Genomic DNA, 8884 nt, shown 5'->3' with positions numbered 1-8884 from the left:
AATTTGAATGCTTAGTTTTTTGGTGGAAACCTTGTAGATGACCATGTTAGTCTGCAATGCCAAAGGCTGGACACACTTGAAGGACATGCTGCATGGCACAGGCTTTCATGAGACCTTTAATCTTGACTCCAAAATTAATAATTTTTTATTTCTAGTCTTAAAAGTAGACAAATGGGCCAATGACATATAGCTAAGCAGAAAAGGGACTTGCTGACAAGAGAGAATTGACTACTGAAAGTTGTTCTCTGCCTTCTACATGCAGACTTTCACGCAGCACACATGCATACACATACACACACATGCACACACACATTTTTAATTGCAGAAAATTGAAGAAATCTAGTACTCATTTCTTCTGTGATTACCCACATTAAGAATTGCTTTACTAACCCACGTTCATAGAACCGATTTGGATCCCCTGATGTAAAACTGAATAAGAGGAAACATCCTGTATATCTGACGTTTTCAATAACCTCACGCATGATATATGTACAACCTTCCTCAACTCCCGGTGTCTCATCTTTGTAAATATAAGCCAACTGTTTATATCAGAACTTCGTCTCTTTCATTCCTCTTTTAACACTGGGAGGCCTGTGCTCAGTATGGCTCACTGGCTCCTCTTCCCACAAGCACAGGAATAGCCACAGCAGTCACTCATAATCATGGCTTGGAACCTTTACAAACTGGGTGTAGAGGCATCTCTCTTCAGAGCTGCCAGGGCAGATGGGTAGCTGGCATTGTCTAATTGGAAGACAGACAGACCACAGATGTTTATGGACCACATTCTAGAAGCAAACAAGCAGCCAAGTTCTGAAATAAAACTATGATGTTAGACTTTGCTTCAGTGTCTGCACAAGTAGGAAAACCAGCATGCATAAAATATATCTTGGTATTCATTCTATGGCAGAGCTGTGTTTGTTCTAATGATTTCGTTGTCTTATGAATAGGCCATCTGAGTGTTCTTTATCTTTTGAAATTGTGAAGAAGCAAACTTGATCCACATGATCCCAGAAAAAGACAGCCATATACAAACTCTCAATTCATTTCTTATAACTGTGAACTGAGGGGCTTGCAGGGGCCATCTGATTATTGATCTTGACTCTTAGCCTGCAATTCAATCATCTGTGCGAATCCATGTGGGCTGAGTTGCTGTTGGGAGGGGTGTTGTGAGCCTAACCTAGAAGACATGACTTGAGTTAACAAGAACAGTTAGCTGAACTATAGAAGCCAAGCAAAACAAAACAAAACAAAACAAGGTTTATAGGTTTTCCCAGAACTCTGGACTTCAATGGAGTAGCTTTTTCTTTACATGTTGGCAGGTGGTATTATTCTATGTGCTGAGTTTTCTTTTTTTCTTACAACTTTATTTAAAGAAGAGAGATACATGTACCGATTTTTAAAAGCATTTTGGCAATTCTTTTAGAGGTTTGATAGCATGCATTGTGCTGAGTTTTAATGGATCGAATAGTACTTCCATAATGGAGCCAGTATGCTAAGTTTACGGCCTTGGTACTCTGGCTCAGGGTTTAAGAGGGATACTTTGTGTGTTTCTCGTCACTGGGAATAGTATTTGTGACTAAATCCCAGATAGATAAAAATCTTTAAATCATGTTTTTTTTTATAATAACATGTATTTTTGAGAACTAATACAGATAGAGAGATGGCAAGAACTAGGTATGGAAACAGCTTTTCATTTCTTCAGATTGTAGTGATTTTAGTTAAGTAATTTTTATATTGTAGTAAACATAAAACTATGTTATGCATAAACAAATGTATGAAAATTGAAAATGAGTTAAAATAAATATGTTATAATTTTAGGCCCAAGCAGAAACACAAAATGAGAATAAACAAATAGTAAAGATAAAAGAAAGGGAAGACAGCATCCACATAAAATGATTCAGATCTTTCATTATTCCAGATCCAAGAAATTTGATGCATGTTTCTGGCTACCTCAAGCACTAGGTATACATCAGTGTAAGGACATATATGTTGACTATATTGGGGAAGAAAGCTTTTCTCATGTATATGTTTTTAAATTAAAATTTATTTAATTTAGTTGTAAAAAAAGAAGGAGAAAAGATAAAAAATGATGGAAGGGGGAGAAATAAGGAAGAAAAGGAAGAGGAAAAGGAGTAGAAGAGAAGAGGGCAAGGGGGAGGAAAGGGAGAGAAACAGAACAGAAAGTTGAAGAAAGAAGGGAAAATTAGATGAGAAGAGGAAAAAAGAGAAGAGAAGAGAATAGACATATTGGGGACATAAAATAATTGTTGGGTTACTTCTCAAATAAATATCTTTTCCCTCCTATTCTATGAAGTTTTGTTGAGCCACCAAGATCAAGAGTTCAGGGTCACCTCCACTTATTTGCTGAGTTTTAGGTCAGCCTAGATACATGATACCACAAATAAATAAATAACTAAATAAATAAATACATATGGATAGGTGATTAGACATGATTGTTGACACAATTGTTGAATGCAATTTAAAAAACTTGACAGCTGTTTTTAGAGAGCTCATCCTAAGCTCTCTCAACCTTCATGGATGGCCCTATTGAGCTGCCAATGCAGCCTCTCCCTCCCCCCCACCCAACCTGCGCCCCTTCTCCTGCCAAACTAAGTTGCTATGAATGAAAAATACTAGACAATTTTATATATATTTTATTTGAACAACTTTATTTTAAAAAACAAAGATAAATGTACAGATTTTAAGCATTTTTGTATAAAAGTATAGGAATACATTTTTGTCAGTACTTGTTTTTTTTTTTTTAAAGGTTTGATAATGTGCATTAAGATTTTACTAGTTACAATGAGCATAAAGTACATGTAAAGCAGGATGTAACCTGGAATTAGTCAAAGTTTTCTTGGTGTGTAAGGATTAAGCATAATTTTTTTTATTTTCTTTTTTCTTTTCTTTCCTTGAACTTCATATTGTCTGTAGTTGTTTCTGGGGTGTTCAGAGCTTTCTGGGGTTAGTATCCAATTATCAGTGACTGAATATTATGTCTGCTCTTTTGTGACTGGGTTATCTCACTCAGGAGGATATTCTCTAGATGCATCCATTTTCTTAAGAATTTCATAGTCATTGTTTCTGATAACTGAGTAGTACTCCATTGTGTAAATATGCCACAATTTTTGTATCCATTGTTCTACTGAAGGACATCCGAGTTCTTTCCAGCTTCTGGCTATTATAAATAGAGTTGCTATGAACATTGTGGTGTATGTGTCTTTGTTGTATATTGGAGTGTCTCTGGGGTATATGCCTAGAAGTGGAATAACCGGGTCTTCAGGTAGTACTATGTCCAATTTTCTGAGGAATCACCAGATTGATTTCCAGAGTGGTTGTACCAGTTCACAACCCCACCAACAGTGGAGAAGTGTTCTTCTTTCTCTGCATCCTCGTCAGCATCTGTTGTCATCTGAATTTTTATCTTGGTCAATCTTACTGGTGTGAAGTGGAATTTCAGTGTTGTTTTGATTTGCATTTCCCTGATAGCTAATGATGTCGAGAACTTCCTTAGATGCTTCTCAGCCATTCGATATTCCTCAACTGAAAACTTTTTGTTTAGTTTTGTACCCCATTTTTTAATAGGGTTGTCTGATTCTCTGGTGTCTAACTTCTTGAGTTCTTTGTATATCATGGATATTAGGCCTCTATCTGATGTGGGGTTGGTAAAGATCTTTTCCCACTCTGTTAGCTGCCAATTTTTTTTTTTTTTTTTTTTATCATGACAGTGTCTTTAGCCTTACAGAAACTTTGCAATCTCATTAAGTCCCATTTGTCAATCTTTGACCTTAGAGAATGAACCATTGGTATTCTGTTCAGGAAAATTTCTCTTGTGCCTATGTGTTCTAAGGTTTTTCCCTACTTTCTCATCTAATAGGTTCAGTGTACCTGGTTTAATGTGGAGATCTTTGATTCACTTGCACTTGAGCTTTGTACAAGGAGATAAGAAAGGCTCTATTTTCATTCTTCTGCATGCTGAATGCCAGTTGGACCAACATCATTTGTTGAATAGGCTGTCCTTTTTACATTGAATGTTTACAGCTCCTTTGTCAAAAATCAAGTGACCATATATGTGAGGGCTCATTTCTGGATATATTCTATTTCATTGATCCATGTGCCTATCTCTGCAGTACCATGCAGTTTTTAGCACAATTGCCTTGTAATATAGCTTGAGGTCATGGATAGTGATTCCCACAAATGTTTTCTTGGTGTTGAGGATGGATTTCACTATTCTAGGTCTTTTGTTATTCCAGATGAAACTGTACATTGCTCTTTCCAACTCCATGAAGAATTGGGTTGGAATTTTGATGGGGATTGCATTGAATCTGTAGATTGCTTTTGGTAAGATGGCCATTTTTTAAGATGTTGATCCTTCCAATCTATGAGCATGGAAGATATTTCCATTTTCTGAGATCTTCCTCCATTTCCTTCTTTAGAGATTTGAAGTTATTGTCATATACATCCTTTAGTTGCTTAGATAGAGTCACACCAAGTTATTTCATAGTTTTTGTGACTATTGTGAAGGGTATCTTTCCCCTAATTACTTTCTCCACATGTTTGTCCTTTGAGTATAGGAAGGCTACTGATTTGTTTGAGTTAATTTTGTATCCAGCCACTTTGCTGAACTTGTTTATCAGCTGTAAAAGTTCTCTGGTGGAATTTGTGGGGTTACTTAAGTACACTATCATGTCATCTGCAAATAGTGATGTTTTTACTTCTTCCTTTCCAATTTGTATCCCTTTGATTTCCTTTTGCTGTGTAATTGCTCCGGCCAGGACTTCCAGTACTATGTTTAATAGGTAGGGGGAGAGAGGGCAGCCTTGTCCCTGATTTTAGTGGGATTGCTTAAAGTTTCTCACCATTAAGTTTGATGTTGGCTGTTCGTTTGCTGTATATTGCTTTTATTATGTTTAGGTATGGGAAAGCAGGTTCTGTTGTTGCCAGGTTGTCTTTGTTTTCCTGGGGTATGTCCTTTCACTTTCCTCTTGCCATCTTGTTGTCTGTGTTTATAGGTGATCTTGTTGTCAATGATTGATTCTCACCTCTCCCTAGTACCTGCCCTGTGTCCCTGGATCTCCTCTGTTCCTGGTAGCAGATGACCTGTGTGCCTGTTCTGCATGTACGAGTAGTTGTGTGGAAACAGACACCCTATGGCAGGATTCCTGCTCCCCTGAACCAATGGGGGAGGACGCATGTTCTGAATGCTTGGCACAGACCACTCTGTACCCTGACTACTTGAAGCACTGTCTCACCAGGCCTGTGTCCCTGGATCTCCACTGTTCCTGGTGGCAGATGGCCTGAGCGCCTGTTCTGCATGCAAGGGCCGCTGGCTGGAAACAGACAGCCCAAAGTGGGGTTCCTGTTTCCCTGAACCAAGTGGGGGTGGTGGTGCACACTTTCTGCACACTCGGCACAGACCTCTCTGTTCCCCAGCTACTTGGCTACTTCGAGCACTGTCTCACCAGGCCCATGTCCCTGGATCTCCCATGAATTTCTGAGTTTCAGAGTATTTCTTGGTGTCAACTACTTGTGATTTCCTCTTGTGTATTCACCAGGTCATAAAGAAATCATCCAGTGAGGAGAAGCTGTGTAGGAACTGATAAGTACTTAATTTTTTAAGAATTATTTATTTTACTTATATGAGTGCACTGTAGCTATTGTAGACACACTAGAAGAATGTGTTGGATCCCATTACAGATGGTTGTCAGCCACCATGTGGTTACTGGGAATTGAACTCAGGACCTCTGGAAGAGTAGTCAGTGCTCTGAACCCCTGAGTCTCTAATTACCCTACATTATTATATATTTAGTTGATGCTCGGCCCTTTGCAGTAATTTTGTGAGGTCGCCATCACTGTGTCCTTTCATGCCAAAAAACTGAAGCAGAGATTCTTATTTGAACCAACCTTCAAACAAGAGCAAACTTAGGTTTGAACCAAGCATCCAGATGCCATGTCCTCTACCAGGAAAGGACTACAATGAAAGACTCCTTCTCTGTTAAGGTCAGGTACATTCAGTCGCCCTACATCAAGCTGATGTACATGACCAACCCATTTTCTGTAAGATTGGTTCTGCAATGCTAGGCATAGCTGCATATGCCTGTAGACCTAGCATTGATGGGCAATGTCCTCCATTAAAAAAAAAATTAAGTTGCTGAGTCCAATTAGTACTGCCCATACATGCATAGGTATATGATCATCCACCTGTGAGGGACTATCACTTTCAAAATAATGCTCCATCCCATAATAGTCAACTGTCAAATAGATCATCATTGTAGTGTTGAGAGCTCATGTAGCCCCCTCCTACCCATGCCAAAATGTTGATTGGCTTGATATTATGTAGGTCTTGAGTAGGCAACCACAGGTGCTAAACTCATGAGTGCAAAGATCTTGTCGTTTCCAGAAGACCGAGAAGCAAACTTTTAAAACTGTGTTCAATTTCAACATCATTGTCTTAGACAGACCACATAAAAACAGCTAACCCTGTAACACCCAGTACCAAGTAAACCAGGTGATTACTATTTATCTGTCTGTTCATCCACATTATTACTGCATCAGTTAATATTAAAGGTCTACAGAAGTTCTCCTCAATATTTGTACTCCTGCCTTTCTGTTGCAGTAAATATTAAAAATGAAAGACTTTTTATCGGCCCCATGGTCTCACTCCACAGGTGCCGCTTCTAGAATGGAGCTGGCTACATGGACTCTGTCACTCTGTCTGAAAGCTGTATTCTCAGCATGGCTCCCCTTTCTGGAGGTTTACTCCACCTGCCCTACTGCCTCCGTCTCAGGTGGAATTACTGCCCTGCCCAGCACAAACATCACTCTAAGGCCCAATGGCTTTTCATACAGGTTTATATATCAAACTTCAATCCACAAACCCTCTACACAACAGGATTACATCAAATAGACAAAGATACAAACTGCTTATATGAGATATAAGACCTATAAAATCCTTAAAAAGTTCATAGCTACCTAATGCTAATTAAGTCCACCTGGATCCAATTCATCCTTCTTGATCTTCATCTTGGTCCTTTTTTTCCTCTCCCTCATTTTCTCTGACCCTCTCTCTCCAACTCCCTTACTCTGCCCAATCACTGGTTCTTGCCTTTATTTTACTAATTAAAATGGGAAGGTTTTGATGAAGTCACCTGAAGATGTGACTAGGCAGTCCCTCTTGGGGGAATGGAATTAACATCAAAATATGAACTGCTGCAGGACAATCTACACCTTCCTCTTAAGGATGGTACCTGCCCAGATGCTATGCTCTCTGAGATAAATATGCTGCCTCCTTCATCATTCTCTTGAGGCCCCCCTTGATCTCTGTGTTCCTCAGACTGTAGATCAGAGGGTTTACCATGGGGATGAGGATAGTATAGACCACAGACAGCACCTTGTCTTGCTTTGTTGAATGCTGAGAGCTGTGGTGCATGTACACAGAGAGGGCTGTGACATAAAAGAGTCACTGTTGCCAGGTGGGAGCCACAAGTTTTAAAGGCCTTGACACAGCCCTTGAATGAGACCATTTTCAGGATGGAAACTGCAGTGAATACGTAGGATAAGAGGATAACAAGGAAAGAGCCAAACCCAACAAAAACAGCTGCCAGAAAAAGAACCAGCTGACTGATGAAGGGATCAGAGCAAGACAGCGAAATGATCTGAGGCATGTCACAAAAGAAATGATGGATGACATTTGGCCCACAATAGTAGAGATTAAAACAAGCAAGTGTTTGAAGAAGGCTACTAAAGAAATCACTCCCATAGACACCAGTAACCATTCTCCAGCAAAGACTGGGAGCCATGATGGGCGAGTACTGCAGAGGGTTACCAATAGCCACATACCTGTCATAGGCCATGGCAGCTAGCAAACAGCACTCTGACATACCCATCCAGGCCAAAACAAAATACTGAGTAGCACAAGAAATGAAAGAAATTGTTTTCTCTGCTTTTAAGAAGTCTGCAAGCATCCTTGGACTGATAGAAGAATAGCATATATCTATAAATAACAAGAAACTGAGAAAAAAAGTACATGGGGGTTTTCAGGTGAGAGTCCATTCTGATGAGGGTGATAAGGCCCAGGTTCCAAATCAGTGTAATGATGTAGGTTCCTAGGAAGACTGGAAAAAAGGATAAGCTGTTGTCCAGATTTGTCCAAGAGCCCCAGGAGGACAAACATGATCACCAAGGTGTAATTTCCATTTCCCAACACAGATCTGCTCGACATCATCTACTGAGGAAAGGTGAGAGAAAAAGATTGTTATTTTTTATCTCCCAACACTCCACCTAACCCTACTCCACACCAGAATCTTGGGTATGGTGCCTCATTGTTTCTCAGTAAAATACATCAATCTCTGCTTTTTCTTATTTAAAAATAGTATTGTGGAAATCAGTTTTCTTGGGGAGATGATAGCCAAAGCCTCCTATGAAAAATCCTATAGTCAGGTAATATGTAAACATTTCCATGGGGGCATTATTTTAACCAAGAAACTATGTGTAGTATGAAGGAGAGATACAGTCCTGTGAGCTATTACCAGCTAGGTACAGGAAGAAAAGGAGACTCTTGAAAGACTCCTGAAAGTTGAGAATATCTCTTCCAACATCTCTTTATTGACAGAACTTATCTCGGAGACACTGTTGTGCAAATGAACTGGGCAATGAGGTCATTGAAAGTGCTGTCAGTTACACTGAATGAGGGCTGAGAAGATGCTTCCATTGGTTCACGTTACCAAGCATGAGGACCCAAGTCTATTCAGGTAACAGTACCCATGTAGAAGTCAGAGTCTGGCAGAGTATGTCTGTAACCTCAGAGCTGAGTAGATGGGGGCCAGTACAAGACTGGGAGATAGTGAAGATAGCTATTCAGTCTAGCCATTTGTGACAATATGTA

General features: G+C 39.5%; 1 pseudogene across 1 annotated transcript; it reads right to left on the bottom strand.

Annotated features, from left to right (window-relative positions):
• Window positions 1–7221: 7221 nt before the first annotated feature.
• LOC308417561 (olfactory receptor 5AN1-like) lies at window positions 7222–8224 on the bottom strand (annotated as a pseudogene). The gene has a single exon. The product of its transcript is annotated as an olfactory receptor 5AN1-like (transcript).
• Window positions 8225–8884: the final 660 nt, after the last annotated feature.

This window comes from Micromys minutus, assembly GCF_963924665.1.
Source record: "Micromys minutus genome assembly, chromosome: 2".
Lineage (NCBI taxonomy): Eukaryota > Metazoa > Chordata > Mammalia > Rodentia > Muridae > Micromys > Micromys minutus.
Note: the sequence above shows the minus strand (reverse complement) of the source record. Positions and strands in the feature narration are given on the sequence as shown.